This window comes from Anomalospiza imberbis, chromosome 1, assembly GCF_031753505.1.
Source record: "Anomalospiza imberbis isolate Cuckoo-Finch-1a 21T00152 chromosome 1, ASM3175350v1, whole genome shotgun sequence".
NCBI lineage: Eukaryota > Metazoa > Chordata > Aves > Passeriformes > Viduidae > Anomalospiza > Anomalospiza imberbis.
Genome location: NC_089681.1, coordinates 136,983,812 through 136,997,953, shown reverse-complemented (window position 1 = coordinate 136,997,953; position 14,142 = coordinate 136,983,812). Strand labels below are relative to the sequence as shown.

The window sequence follows — 14,142 nt, the reverse complement described above, 5'->3', positions numbered from 1 at the left end:
TGTGTGCTTAGAGAGCTGGTCTCACTAAAGAAGTCCTGAGTTTGACCAGTCTACATAAAAAATAAGATATCAACACAGGGAAAATTTTATATTTGAATACTGTAAGTCTGGTCCAAGTTTTCTTGGTTTCATCTTTCTTAGGGAAAAGAGGTGATTTTGCAGCAGGATGCTGCTTCTTCAAGTACTGCAGCCCCAGAAAACACAGAAGGATAACATGGAAGATTTTGCTCTATGTTCTGTGCTGAGTGAACAAAAGCATAAAAATACTTTCAAACCTCTAATAAGAAACACAGCAATCCTCATAGTCAACGAACCATAGAGGTTATAGATGAGAAAGATCTGTAAAATTAAGTCAGGTTGAGCATCCCTGTGCCAGTGCCAGAAAACCTTAGAGCTTAAAGGGCTAAACTTAAAGCAGAGCACACATCTTAAAATGCATAGAGGCTGTGCAAGGGGTCTAAGTCACGCCTGAGCATCTTGGTCCTAGCCACCCTGCTGAGGTCTTTGGTGACAACCAGCCCAGGAGACACCAGTTTGCTGCAAACATTCATTTCACCTTGGCCAGTCACTTGCCCTTGTGATTTTTTCACTCAGGCCTGAGGAAGGGAGAATCACTTTCAGCATTGTGAGACACTCCAGTCTCACATTAACTCTCTCTAGTTAATGTGACTACCTGAGTAGTTCAGAAACCTGCTCTACTGACCAAGGTAGTAGGTGCAGATCAGCAAAACTAGAGCTTTGTGTGAGGCAGGCTTGGGATATGACTTCTCAGATTCTTGGGTATTTAATATTTAACTCATGGTAACAGTTGGCTGAACTAGAGAAGCTCATCTTTAGGGAAAAAAATGCTTCCAGGGATTCTGTTCTCCATGGCCCTGGACAAGACAAGAATTTGAGGCTGTGGGCAGAGGGTATAAAAAGGGAATTAATCCCTCACTGTTTCTCTCTGCTGTTTCAAGTGTTGCAGGAAGCAGGATTGGGAGTAAAACAAACATTTTCCAGCTCGCCACCCTCCTCACCTCAAACTCCAGGGTTTCACAGTTTCAAAGCCTATTAAATTCAGAAGGAAGTAGATTCCTTAATGCTCTTGCTCCTGTGACAGCCCAGTAGCCCTGCTGAAAGAGAGCAGAGAGAAGTTCAGCAGGGATCTGCTGGACCTGTGTGGTACCAAATTCAGGAGAGTGTTTCTGGGGCTCCACAGCAGCCTGCCTACAATCACCATCCCAACAAATTCAGAAAGCAGGATAACTCACAGGTGTAGCACAACCCCAAACAGGTGTCAGGAGGCACTTTCAGCTCTCCCAATCTCCTGATTCTGACAAGTTTTAGGTAATTTTCAGATTTTAGTTTGTTTTTCTAGGAAATAAGGTCCCAGATGCTCTGAGAAATTACAAAGGAAGGAAAGGTCTGGGTGTATTACCTCGGTGTTGCTGCACTGTTGCACCAGGCTCAGAGCCAACAGCTTCCTTGCAGCTGTGTGGTAGAGAGAGAATTGATGCCTCCAGAGATGAATAGAGTAATTTGGATGTGCTGCCTGCTTTTTCATGTGTACAGGGTATCTCTCTGTTCCTTGTGGGGCAAGGACACAGTGTTTAGGTGAGGAAATTTCTCTCCTTGCACTGAAAAGAACCTATGCACCATCCCTGAGGCATAAACTAATTGTTCTTCATGGCCCTGTGCTGTGGGATGCTGAAGGATGGGCCAAGCCCACCCCATGGCAAACAAATCCCCTCCTGACCTTCCTCCCACATCACTACCTGGTCAGTGTATCTAGAGTGAAGCCATGAAGAGAAGTCACAGGATTTTGTTCACAGGACACTTTTTTAGAGGTTTCCTTCTACAGTCCATTCCTTTTCTTCCACATTCTGATATGTCTCCATGTGTTAGAAAAGCTTCAGACTGTCCCAGGATTATCTATCCATGCACAGAACTGGCAGATGCTTCTGGTGGTGGCAGTCTAGCCCTCCTCCTCTCCCAGTGCTCTTGAGGGACACGTTTGCCATCTGCTCCCTCCAAAGTGCAGGTTTCCACACATAGCACTGGTGCTAATGAGAAACATCAGGATCCCTCCTGCAGAAATTATAATTATCCCCTGCAACTGGGTGATGATTTTAGTACCTTCTCAGTGGGAAATGTGTCACTGAAGAGCAGACCTAACAAGCAGTACAAAAAACATCAGCTGAGCCAATGTCCTCAGGTACGAACGGGGGAGAAATGCCAGATTTCTTCTTGTATAAGGAGCTGTGGAGGAGCTGTGTAAAGCCCACATATGGCCCCTGGTCTTCCAGGGACAGCTTCAGAAAAGCATTCAGCTGGAGAGCCGTGTGTGCCTTCCCCCTGCCTGGCTCTTGTGGGGCTCAGCACCCACCCATGGGCAGACATGGGCTTACTCCAAAGGGTTCTCTTTGCTGCACCTCAGCCACACTCAGTGCTAGGCAGAGCAGAGAAGTGAGTGTGCCCATGCAAGAGGCATCCCTGAAGATTAGTCTGTCCAGCATTGCACAAGCAGGAAAAACATTTTATCTCCATCAAATAAACAGAAGGAGTTTTAGGCTCAAACTTGCCAATGATTGCCACTCTTACAGGAACAGAAATGTTAATGCCATACCACTCTGGTACTCAAGGGTTTAAAAAATGCAATTTTATTTTGTATGGCAACATACAAACAGCCAAAAGCAAAACAAACAGGCAAAAAGAAACATGACAATGTAAGAAAACCTTGCTGGGCTGTTTCCTTCAGATTTTACACACATGCCTATAATGTGTATTTAGATACCTGACCTGCATATACTTGAGATATTTCCAGTGCTCACATGCTAGCAGCTCGTTAGTTGGGAAGCCAAACTGACGTGTGGCCAGGTGTGAGCTGTGACTTCCCAGGGCCATGTGGTGCCCAGATGCACAGGGCAGCCTCCCAGTGCCCTGCACACACACAGCGTGCTGGGATGGCTCCTGCCAGCCCTGCTCTCCATCACACAGTGGTGACAGTCAGCACCAGCATTGCTGTCACCAAAAGGGCTCTGCTTACAGACACTTGTGGTTTTGGGCAGCAGAGCTTGCTGTGCCTCATGTCTACTAAAGCTGACAGTCTGGTAAGGGCTTTTTTGCTGGTGCTAGGTCTAGCAGATGCTGGATGCAAGGTACAAGTGTCCTCCAGGCAGGAAAGGCCATGAGGAAGGTCACTTTGCAGGAACAAAGCCCAGGTCTGGGTTCTCTCTGGCTGAAATCTGGCTTCATTCCCAGTCAAAAACCCCAGGGACAGAGTGACCACATGGACCTGCAGGAAGAAAAGGAAGGGGCAGATCAGCCCAGCTGGTTTTCCCTGTCTGAACCACTTGCAGCAGCTCAGTGGTGTCCTCTGCTCTGATGGTGTGTCTGCTCTGGTCCTGCAAAGCACCTGGCTGCCACAGTCAAGCACGGCCTTTGTGCTGTTAAAGATGGAATCGCTTCAGGATGCCTTGGTTAACAAAGGAAAACTAGCAGGAGGAGGCTTTTCCCATCTGGGAGGGAGCATGGGAGGAAGTGTGGTGGGTGACTCACACAATGCCAGCCCAACAATTGCAGGAACTTGCTGGAGGAAATGACTAAAATAGCCACGTGAGGCAGCCCTGGAGAGCAGGCTTCAGATAAATAACCAGAACATGAAAGGTGAACTGCACTAGGTGAGGGATAGCATGCAGGGAGGGGAAGAGAGGAGGTCTCAGAAGAAGATGGTGGAGGAAAGGGCTGCCATCGTCAGTGGCAAAGGACCCTCCATGGTGATGGCTTGAGGGTCAGCATCAGTGCCAAAGGTTGCAAAAGCACCCTGGACTTTCACAGATTCTCTGGAATAGACCTTGCAGTTCATCCTTGGTTCCTCTTGATCTGCACTAGGTAACAATAAGATGTGCCCAAAAAAAAGCCAAGCAAAGACTTTTTTCTCCCTTTTTCACTGTTGGAAAAACATGGCCAGAGGTAAGTTATACCAGCCTGACTGCACCAGGAGGGAAGTATTTCCCGTGTAACTGAGAAGAAAGATGCAGCCCCCATCCCTCCCCTGGCCAGGGAGGCAGAGCTGCTGCCCTGGCGCCACGAGCCCGGAGAGCCCAGCTCTGTCACTGCACATGCCCTGGCCTCAGCCCCAGGAGCACGAGTGGCTTCGTGCAAAGGACACAAGCCTTTGCGGAGTTTAGGTTAAAATGGGAGCTCTAATAATCAATCTGCCTGCAAAACAAGTAAACAGAAGGTTGACACAGCACCAGCCTTTGTTTCCAAAGAGTTCTCACTGTTGGCTATTACTGAGATGAATTTATTTCTTCATCATAGATGTTTCCTACACAAAATATATAGTTTAATAGCTTTGATCTCTCCACATGCAGTACTTGAAGCTGATTCCAAGTTTTATACACTTAAATACTACCACATGCTTCAAGAACTCAGTTCAGCCTTCTCTATAAACTAGTGTAAATCAGAGTAAGAATGTGAACCGCTTCTTGCCAAAACAGAGGGTGTGCCTCTGGCCCACGCTAAATTCCGTTCTTCATCTCTGCTCTGCTCACAGTTAACCTGCAGTGTAGCAGCCTGGGTTTATGTGACACCCATTACATCCCACACAGGAACACTGCAGCCTTCCAGTGACTCCGAGAAATGCAGACCAAAGATTAACAGCCCAAATCACCAAGTCAAGAAAGTCTTTTCGATCCTGGTTAATCCCTTCAGCATCCTGGTTACATTTGTTTGTCAAAACACATGAAATCTTGGGAAAAAATTAGGAAGGTGGGGGGGGGGGGGGGGGCAGAAATCATCTGCATGACATACAGGACAGCAAGCCTCTGGAAACTCATTGAGTTCTTCTCCACCTCACTATCCACAAGGCCATTTTAAGCACAGGGGCTTTATCATTCATTAGCATGACAGCCCAGTTCAGTTCCAGAGCATCAAACATCCTTGTCTTTGCGGGGAAATGCATCCTTCAAGCATCTTCATAAGGGGACAAAGCCGAGGGCTGGCACGGGTAGCAGGGTCTCATTGCTGCCAAAGGCAGCCAGCCTGGTAAAGGTCAGATTAAAGCAGAGCCCAGTTTGGCTTTTGAGCACTTGAAGATTTGTTTCTGAAGGATGTATGCTAGGGCTAAAATAAATAGCACACTTCCAGGAGAGCAAGGAGGGAGAGTTAAAAATCCTGCTGAAAAGGAAACTCCTGGGCAGTCTGAGGTGACAGAAAGACATGCAAACATGTGGGCAGTCAGGAGCTTAGACTGTGGCTTTATTGGGGACACGAGCTTGTTCCAAAGTGGTTGATGCTTTCCATGGTACTTGGCTGCTGCAGACAGGAGAGTACCACACTATAATGTGTGGTGCAAAGCTGTGTGATTTTCCTCCATCCAAACATCCTCATAAAGCCTGGTTAGCATCAGGACCAGTGCACACGGAGTGTGGCTGATGCTGAAAATCAAGTGATTTTTGGAAAACTCTCTTTTTCCTTGCTTTGGGTGAAGCGCTGCTGTTCTGGAATTTACAGCATAGGAGACCACACTTTTCCAGGGCAAACACAAAACACAAACCCATTGGAAACAAGATATCAGGACCCTGTGTGCTCACCAAAGGGCTGGTTTTCATGAGTGTATTTTCCTCCTGCAGTGTCCAAGGGCTGTGAGGGATCAGAGCCCTGTGCTGTGGTCCCTTGATGTTGGTGGCAGCTGTGGGGGCAGGGCTTGGCTTTCAGGGCTGATCGTTACCCTGCTGCACTCAGAAGGTGATCCAGTAAGATTTCCAAATGTTTCTCTAGACATGTCCCAGTTTGGGTCTGGTTACCACCATTTTGGGATTTTTGCTGTTCTGTCCTGTGCAGAGGCCTGGAGCACTGGAGGAGCTTGTCCTTGCCCTGGACCAATGACAATAAAAGCAAGCACCTCAAGACAGGAGGAGGACATGGATTGATTGATTTCATTTCAGTCTGTGCTGCTTGTACACACTGAGGGCTCTTTGCAACTGTCTGAAAAATCCACTTGATTAGAAAATACAGAAACAATTAAGCACTTACTGCTGTTTACTTTTGCAATAGGAACAATTGATCCTTCTTCCTTCAGACTTCCACCTCTAACCCTAATTCCTTGCTCTGCACACAGCCAAGCACAGTTCAGACAGGAGAAATAGTAAGAGAGATTAAGATTCTGGACTTCAGTTAGAAACATAAATCAGCTTTGAAGTAGTCACATTTTTTGGCCTAACTAAAGGAAGTCATCTGTACAAAACAGGCTATGGCTACTTTCTTTGTTGTAGCTAGAAATATGCCAGCTTCCTGGCTGCTGAAAAATACTTCTTTTTGTTGTTTTTTTCATGACAGTGGGATCATGTAGCTGGCAATGCTTGAAGAGAATCTTAGATCAGGGGGAAGAAAGAGGCATTACAAAGGCACTGCTATGGCAGTGGCTGACAGCATGGCCAGACACAGAACCCCTTGGTGATACACCAAGAAAGGAGCTGAGTGGAGGATTGTGGAGCACAGGATTGTGGTCTGTAAATGGAGCACATTGGAAGGAGCAAAAATGCCCCATGATGCCCCTGTTCCTTTGAGGCCATTAATTTTCATGGCTTTATTCTGTATTTGCCTCACTGGGGATGACACATTTCCCAGCACTATGTTACTGGTGGATTTTTTGGAGTTGGTGATTTCCAGCTCATCCCTTGTTAGCTGGCAGGTAGGTCCTGGCATGTCCTGGGACATTGGCTCATTACCACATCAGCAGAACCAACCCCTGTTCCAAGACCTGCCTGGGAGTCTCAGTGGCCTTCAGCATGGAACCCCTGTGCCCTGGGGCTGCACAGCTGCTGGCACAGCTAGCCCAGCACCTCACCTCACTTGCCAGCAGAAAGTTACTATACTTCTGAAAATGGGTAAGAAAAGTAAACTATTTGCTCTGCTTGAACATATATTAAACAGATGCAGCTTCCCCCCTTTAGCATGTTGCTTCTTAACCCAAATCATGTCACTGATTTAGTTTATGCTACAGCCCTCTAAAAGAGTTGCATTGACTCAACTGCAGTGGACAGTGGGAATGACCATGACCTCTGCTGGAACAAAAAAATTCAGCACCAAGACTCCACCTCATGCATGACAAAGACAGACACCAGAACAGCCTTTGGGATAATTCCTTTGTGTGTCAGAGGCAGTAATATATTTTCTTTTTCCAGTGAAGTGAAGTTACAAAGTTATGATTTAAATACTTCAGGACTACAGCAGTGGGAGGGGAAGTGCATTGGGGTATAAAACATATGAAATGTCTGATGACAAAGAATAGCTGAGAAATGTGCAGGAATAACAGAACTTCGGCTTCACATCTGTTCTTGAATATGTAAAATAACTAAAACCCCACTGGACATTTTCTACTGACAAATCTGGACAGACTGGTCTTTATATTAAAACTATTTTCTCTCCATAACCAGCTACAGAAACTTCAAAGCAAAATGTTCTGTTCTTCACTTTGGTGTCCCCCTGTCCTTTTGGTGCTTAGTGTCCCACATGACACTGATGAAAGATGAGAGGTTATTGCTCTAAAAGCTCTCTTCCCTAAAGAGGGAGCATCTGCAAACATGGTGGCTACACAGCTCAGTGGCTTTGAAGACAGGGAAATGCCATCTTTTTTTCTGAAGCCTGGAATACAACCACCTTCCCGCTGGCCATGTCAACATGGGTTCTGCCAACTGAGGCTAAGGCTCTGTAAGCAGAACTCAGAGAGGTGGGGACACTGCTTTGTGCTGCCAGCACTGACGTCCCCTGTGGTGGGTTACCTCAGCCAGTTCACCAGCATGCTGACAGCACTGCTCAGGTGCCTCTGCTCACCTTGCAGCAGCACGAGCTGCTCTCCAGCCATCTCTCTGGTAGCAGAAGCCTGCACAGGCACATGGGCTGTCCACAGCATCCTTCACAAACTGCTCAAACACACACAGACTCTTTGATTTCTCAGCTCTTTGTGGGTTGCTATGTTTTTTATTGCATTTCTGAATAGTGATGATTTCCCACTGAGCTGCAGAAAAATTTTGTAGGGTTATGAGTGTGACCATGAGTTGTGCTGTATCATTAGGTAAGTGAAGGGATTGCACAGGGAGAAGATCAGGGAGGGCAGAACCAGGGTGATGTGAGTTACCAAGGGGCAGCTTGGCTCTGGTGGCATCTAGAGTGTGACACAGATCTGAAGAGAGATTGTTTCATGGAGTAAACACAGTATGACCTCATTCCTGGTGCAGTTAGGTAAAGTGTACACTCTGACCTTCCCTCCCCTCCCCAAAGCAAATGACCAATCTTTACATCTACTTGGAGAAATACAGATAAATATACTGATATATATGTCTGTGGATCCACATAAATACTCTGCTGGTCCAGGCATCTTCCAACACAAATCTTATTTCTGCTGATCCAGTGAGGATCTTCAGGGGCAAAAGCCTCCCAGAACAGGGTTGCAAGATACAGCACGTACCACCATGTCTCTACCCTTCCATCTCCAATATCCACCATGGAAAAGGACAGCAGTCGTGCAACTGTCACTGCTCATCAACATCCCAGCACTGGAGAGACACAAAGAGCACCAGAATTCACTCTAATAATCTCTATCCATTGAGTGTGGTTGCAGGAAGTCAGATGTGATCAACCTCAGAGCACAAGCGATCACTGCAGTGCTTCTCCTTTGTCACGTTAGAGGCAAAACAGAAGCTGTGTGGATCCAGTCTGTTCCTCTGGAAGCAGTGCCACAGAGCAGTATGGCTCAGCATGGTGAGACTCCTCCAGTAGCAGGCAGCTAAATATTTAATTTGGTTTCTACGCTGTCAGTGTCCTCCACAACAGTTTCTGGTGACTCATTTACCAGGTGTTGTGCAGGGTGTGCCTTGGCAATGGGATTATCCCACTGGGTTCTGTGGAAATCACTCACTGGTCACATGCAGATTAATAGAGAAGGACACCAGCTAATTAATTTTTTGTTACATGCACAAAATGAAAGTGCTTTATGGGATGTATCTCATTTTCTAATCAAGCGTGTGGGAAGGATTTCTCTCCCTCCAAGTTCATGCACTAGAACGTGGAACTGAAATCTTTTCAGAAGAATCCCAAACTGGCAGGGGCATGGGCTTGAAGTCAGAGACTGTCAGTTCTGTCTGTTTAGGGGTTCAGTGTGCTCATACCCAGCTTTAGACATCTGGTTTATGCCAAATGCAACCTGCTCTGGGCCTGCAAAAACGATCTGGGTGTGCAGGAACAAGCTGGAGATGAAGCCTGGCTCTCCACACTCGCTGTAAATAGATCTCCCAGGGTGGGAGTGTAAGTTGCTACATTTTTTCTCCTTGTTTTTTTTTTTCCTGTAGCATGGGTAATGTTTTCTTGGATAGAAGATCTAAGCTGGCAGGGTCCAACATCCAACTGTGACACCATGGTGGAAACTACAGAAGGATCCTGGCTCACTGAAAGAACTAAGAAGGAAAAAAAGTCTGTGTGGAGCAAAGAGGCAGGTTTTGGCATCCAGACCAGACAGGAAGATGGGGAGCAGACTGGGGCCCAGGTGAGTTACTGGGTGATGTGGCCACATACTCGGAGAAATGGAGTAGGGCTCATCCTTTCCACGTGTCAGCTGAGGGGCTCTGCAGATGGACAAGTAAAGGCTAAGCCAATATTTCTGAAAAGGCTGCAGTGGTGTATTAATGCAGAGAGTGTTCTTCTGCTTGAGGAGGCAAACATAAAAGACAGACAAGCACTTTGGAAAAAAAACCTGTCATTTCAGAGTACGCCTGCTCTCTGGAAGCGTGAGGACCAGCACGCTTGACAGCAACCACCAGGAACTCTTCCCCAAGCCTGTCCAAGGCTTTTCAAGAGCAGAGTCAACTCAGGCCAGGCTCACAGTGGTGGGGCAGGTGGGCTGCCATGCCGTGCTGTGCCATCCCATGCATGGGGCAGCTGGGAGAGGGTCCCCAGGTAGCAGCTCCACAGCCTGCACCACCTCTGACGGACGTACAGTGCTGCTCTCGCCTGCCATTAGCACATTTTAACATCATTAATCTTTCAGGAAAATTCTGCAGTATTCTAAAGCACACCCTGGGTAGCAAGTTAAATTTGTATGTTTAAACAGAGTCTTTTCACCTTTTCACTGTGAAGATGCAGCAACAGTACTGCTTGCTGGGGATTTGATGATGTCAGCGTTGGGGATAGGATGAGGCAAATGGAAAATCTTCACCAGAGCTCACCTCCTCTGCAAAATGAAGCTGAAAATTTCAAGCATACACCACAAGGCTTTAAGCATGCAACTCTTGTGCCCCTCAGAGCAGTCAATGTGAGTCCATGGACAGGCTACGCTGCCGGTGCTCTCTCATGGGTACTGAGGGAGGAGGAGGATTTAGAAATAAGGTGCTGGAGATGAGTGGGAGGAAAAGGGAGGGAAAGAAGGTAGATATAGAGGTTATAATTACATGAAAACCTGCTGTTGAGGTAATTTTTTTTTTCTGGAGAATACTGCAGAACTCAACAGAGAAAAACCACAACATGCTGTGAGCACTGCAGAGAATTAAAAGAAAATTGCATCCTTACTGTACAATGCTATAATTACCCTGAGATCAGAGCAAGAAAGACTTACTTTCAGTGGTCATGTTAGGGAACATTGAAACAAACTGGACATATGCAGACCCATGAGACTTCATGGGATGTACCCAAAAGTGCTGAGGGGCTAGCCAATGTCATTGCAAGGTCACTCTGTAACCTTGGCAATCAGGAGAGATACCTGAAGATTGGAAGAAAGAAAATAGTCCTCCTCTTTCAGGAGAGCCGAAAATAAGATCTGGGAAACTTTGGCAAAGAAGACCAATGGTGTCATGGGCTGCATGAGATAAAGCTTTGCCAGCAGGTCCCCTCTCATTCCTGGAGTGTTTTGTCCAGTTCCGGGTTCACCAGTACCAGAGGGACATGGACACACTGGAGAGAGAACGATGAAGGATCGTGAAGTTGATTACAGGACTGGAGCCATCTCTTATAGAGGGGGAAGTTGAGAAAGCTGGGACCAGTCAGCCTGAGAAGGCTCAGGGAGGATCACACCCTTATGTATAAATACCTGAAGAAAGGGTTTACAGGAGATGGGGTCAAGTTCTTTTCAGTGATGCTCAGTGATAGGACAAGAGGCAATAAGCAGAAGTTGAAATGCAAGAAATTCTATTTAAACACAAGGAGAGCATGTTCTACTGTGAGGGTGGTCAAGCACTGCAGCAGGCTGCCCAGAGAGGTAAATGGAAAAAACTGCCTCCATCCTTGGAGACATTCAACACCAACTGGACATGACCCTGAGCAATCTGTTCTAGCTGACCTGCTTTGAGCTGGAGTTGGACAAGATGATCTCCAGAGGTCCCCACCAGTCTTATCCAACCTTATCAGACTGTGATTCCAATGTTACCTGGCTTCAATTTGTCATGGTTTTTATCTCTTCATTCAGAGACTGATAGAACGACATTTTTAGGGAATTACAGTTTGTTGTTGGTAAGAAGCATGTGATAAACCAGACTGTCAGCTCTCAGCCCAAACAGAAAAGTTTAAAGCTCTTCACAGGGATTAAATACTGCAGCTACTACATGTACACACCAGGTCTTGAAATAATTACCCTGGAATAATGAGAAATTTGTAGAAAAATGTCACAGAGCAAATAGCAACATTATTCTTACATGTTCATTCTGACAGGTTCATGCTTACAGGACTGTGAACAAACCTTCTGGGAAGACTCTTTTTCAAACTCAGTTTCCTTACCAAAAAGATTCAATTAAGGCAAACCCAGGACATGGAGAAATCCATGGAGGGATGAGAAAGATTTCCCAGTTCACCTGGGATGTCAGCAATGCCCTTTCTAGTCAATGGCCTCATGCTCCACCCTCCGGAGAGAAGTCCAAGCAGGTTGGTTCAGAGCTTGGAAGGAGTGCTTTGGTGTCTCTGACAAGTGCTCCTGCAGAAGCAGCTATTTCATGCTAAAAATATGTATTTTTAGCACAGCAGCTTGCAGCCTCATGCTGAGAGAAAGAAGCTGACCCAAGGGAGGGAGGGCTGATGCCGCAAGGTCTGTGGCAGGCAGAACAGATGCATAATTTCATGCTGAAAGAAATCACCTCCTTTTACAAGCTACCTCCTTTATCCCTCCCACCACTATTGGTGGCATTTTTCTTTCTAAAAAATGAGCCTACCACATAGAAAAAGTAGTTTATCTTCTCCTTTTAGGAGATGTTTTTGCTGGCAGAGCCAGAGATCTTTGCTTTTCATAGTTTCCCAAGCACTTGTGGTGGAACATTTCTAAACACCCTCAAGTGGAGCCCATCAGCTCAGTCATTGCGTGGCTGGGGGCAGATGCCTGGTGGGGAGCAGCGCTCAGCTTTGTCAGCCCCTTGCACCTCTGCTCGTGCAGGGCCATGTACCCTGAGAGCAGGACAGCCTGCACCCTGTGGTGCCACGTGGAACTCCACAGAGCAGCAACGAGGAGGCTCGGCTGTGGTTCAGATGAGCAGTAAATATTTTTTGACAAGGAACAGCAGTGTGAAGTTTAGTCTTCTGTGCTGCACTGAAGTCATCCAAAATTATGATCTACAGCACTACCCCACCCACTGAGTTGCTACTCCTGGGAGCAGACCACCCAAACTCTCTCTCTCAGTGCATTACAGGCTACTGCAAGGCCATGTCCATGTCCACACTGTGGGATGGAGAGCTTTCCAACAGTCCATTTGCCATCACCCGGGACTGGTTATGTTTAAACTCCACGCAGATAAAAGTTTTTTCTATTAATGCTGGGGATAAACTCAAAATCTAAACAGGAGAGGGTGTTTTGCTGCCTTCTGACTGCCCTTTTCCCACTTGTTCAATGTGCAGAAGAGAGACAACATACATCCAGAATGTGGACTTAGCACCAGAAAGGTATAAATGGTGCAGCTGTCCAGCACTGACTAAGCTGGCAGGTGAGAAAGTATACAGAGAGCAGGAATTATTGATCTCAATAAAGAGCCTACTTGGGGCTTTTCCTAACACAAGGGAGAGGGGAAAGTAAATTTCAGAGATAGGTGTGAGCAGGCCAGAAGATGGGGGATGGCACAAGGCCAGGCCCTGACTTGCGTGGTTTTAACATGATGACAAGTGTGAATCAAAAGTCAGAGAAGCACAAGAAGTCCCAAGGCAGTACCTGCCCTGGGCTACGGCTGGGCACCTGAGTTGCAGAAGGCTCCCAGTGGGATGCTCTGTCCCCAGCTGCAGAGGAAGCCATGGATGCACCTCACCATTTGGTGTATCCCTACCTCCCTGCTGGGCTTCCAGAAAATGACTGGTGAGTGTGCAGGGGTGCTGGGGGCTTGCAGTGGCACTGCCAGCTCAGGCTGGGTGACAAAGGGTGATGTGGTAGCTGACTTGCTGCCGTGGGCATTCACTCGGGCACACATCACACAGGATACACGTGCAGCAGCGGCTTGCAAGGGCACAGCACCTGTACATGCACGTGGGGCAGAGCAGCTACAGCATAGGGAGAGAGCAAACCCCTGAGGATCCCAGAGATCTCCACCCAGTGGAAAAAGGGGCTCCAGCTTGTAATGAACTGGAGTTTCAGATGGGTGATGGGCAAAAGGCCTGTGTTTATCCAGTGTGAAGCTAATTGCCTACAAATGTTGAGCTTCATATTTACTCGCGACAGTCTCACTAACTGTTCTGAGAATCACATATCAAAAAGCATCTCTCTGAAAGGTAGAGGGGGTTTCTCTTGTGCACTTTACCATTCAAGAAGCAACCATTTTCCATGACAGAAAAAAAATCCTGTTTTGAATTGAAGTGGATGATGAGAAAGTTAACTCACTGGCACCTGTTTTGTAATCCAGGTGCTTGTAGCAAGCTGGTTCTCACCCGAACTCCATCAGCAGTGCCTGCTCTCAGGCTTGGTGCAGTACAGAGCCACTCACGTGCTGACAGCAGCCATCTGCCTGCCTTTGCCCTCTGGTTGTAAAATACAAGTGAAAGCTCTTCAAGCTGTGTAAATGCCTTAAAAGGGAGAAAACAGAATCAACACAGTTTTCATGCTATGTAGAAAACATCTTCTCCCTCCAGTGTTATATCAAGAGAAAACATGCTGTGCATTGTATCTCTGACAGGGTTGAACAGCATGCAAACACTCCCAGGGAC

At 46.9% G+C, this 14,142-nt stretch overlaps 1 long non-coding RNA gene across 1 annotated transcript; it reads right to left on the bottom strand.

Annotated features, from left to right (window-relative positions):
- Positions 1–2,635: 2,635 nt before the first annotated feature.
- Positions 2,636–14,142, bottom strand: LOC137462309 (uncharacterized). The gene is made up of 3 exons (XR_010993660.1): positions 13,867–14,142; positions 3,087–3,277; positions 2,636–3,055 (listed from the first exon to the last, which is right to left on the bottom strand). It is a non-coding gene; the product is annotated as an uncharacterized lncRNA (long non-coding RNA).